Below are 1,761 nucleotides of genomic sequence, written 5' to 3'. Positions count from 1 at the left end.
CTCGAGATATCAAATTGCAAAAAAAAAAAGGATATAGAAGTGGAATTTTACAGGTCTGATGATCAAGTCGTGGAAGTTCTCACACAAATACTCAAGTATAAAGCATTTATAAGTCCATGGAGAATATATAAAATGATCAATCTACCAATGGATTAAAGGAGGATGTTCAATTTAATCCCAAATTTCAATTTCCTACATTTCACTATAAATCTATTAGCCTTTCCATTCAAAAATTGCAGTTAAATGCATAAGTAACGTTTTGTGTTTCTTCTTAAGTTCGTTGAAACCAAACACATTAAGTGTAAAATCTTTTATTACGTTGGTGATGAACACTCCAAAGCTGGTGTTTTTATGCTCTTACAAATTATTAAGAAGCAAGCAGCCTAATAATTAGACTATCATCTTTATATATCACTAGCTATATTTTGAATTGCGTTGGAAGGGCAAAACACAACCCTATAGTTTGTTCCACCGGGGCAAGTAAACGTGCTAGTTTGATCATCCTTGGGGTAGCTATAAGCATCGGGGCATCGATCTTTGAAAAATCTCGAAAAATAAGTCGGCCCACAGTTCCCTGAGTTACAACAATATTCATCCGTCTTGTACACAGTGCAAGGGTTATTGCAACCACCAGGAGCCCTTAACTCATTAGGGCACTGGCCATTGATGTCTGCAGTACATTTGATGCCCCGGGTGCACCCACCAGAGTTAGGGCTAAATTCAATTGGCACGTTGAATCCATCGATGAGAGAAACATCAAAGAAATCAAGATTCATATATTGATTCAACGCGTATTCAGCCAATGAGTTAGGTGGGGTGCCATAGTTTTGGCACCGAAGGAGGCCATTGCAGTCACCGGTCTGACACGAGCCTCGACCCGACCCATCAAAGTTGCAGTTGGTACGTGGCCATATACGAGCTTGTGATGTGCCTGCTGCCACATTTAAAGACCAGGTTTGACCTGGATTAAGCTGTTGACCACCGCCGGGCACTGCTCCAGCCCAGACAGTGTATGGACAGTTGTTTCGGATGTCGAAAATGGCTGCATTGCTGAAGTGGAAAAGAAGAGACAATAGGAGGAAAGTGGAAATTGTAGAGGTGGTCATCGTTGTTGTGAGTGCATATGAAGTGAGACTAAAGCCTGGTTTATATAGGGTGTAGATGTGATTACGTGAAGCATATTTGAGACGATAAAAGATAGAAACTTTGCAGAGTCATTTTCTTTAGCCGATGAAGTCAAAAGAATAGATTGTCCCTTTGTATCATGTTTATCGAAGAATTTGGCTATCTTAATTAAATATGTTAGCCGCCGTCTACTTGCTTTAAAAGTAATATCAAGCATCATGAATGCTTAGCATGCCAATGCCAAACATTCAGTTGTACTTAAAAATGTCGAATTTGTTTCAAGGAATACAATAATCTTTTGATTAAATTATAGGAATAGCCTCTATAGTTTAGGATAATTTACGTGTATGCTCCCTAACTTATTTTTTAGTTCAAAAGATTCCTACTATTTGTTATTATTACGCGTTTGGTCTCTTTCTTATCTAAAAAGACTATTTTAATTTTGATTTTTTGATTTATTTAAACACACACACACACCCAATCCCACTACCCTCGCCTTATCTTCGATACCTCACTATTTTTTTATATTTAAATAATAGTTTTTTAAGGTAAGATATGGACCAAACGTGTAACAAAAACAAACAGTATAGACCAAGCGCGTAACAAAAGCAAACAGTATAGACCTTTCAAGTTAAA

At 37.5% G+C, this 1,761-nt stretch overlaps 1 pseudogene; it reads right to left on the bottom strand.

The window, feature by feature from the left end:
* Positions 1 to 280: 280 nt before the first annotated feature.
* LOC145034632 (thaumatin-like protein pseudogene) lies at positions 281 to 1,159 on the bottom strand (annotated as a pseudogene).
* Between the last annotated feature and the right edge of the window lie 602 nt (positions 1,160 to 1,761).

This window comes from Lactuca saligna, chromosome 3, assembly GCF_052625555.1.
Source record: "Lactuca saligna cultivar CGN05327 chromosome 3, ASM5262555v1, whole genome shotgun sequence".
Lineage (NCBI taxonomy): Eukaryota > Viridiplantae > Streptophyta > Magnoliopsida > Asterales > Asteraceae > Lactuca > Lactuca saligna.
This window is presented reverse-complemented; position numbering and strand designations above follow the sequence as displayed.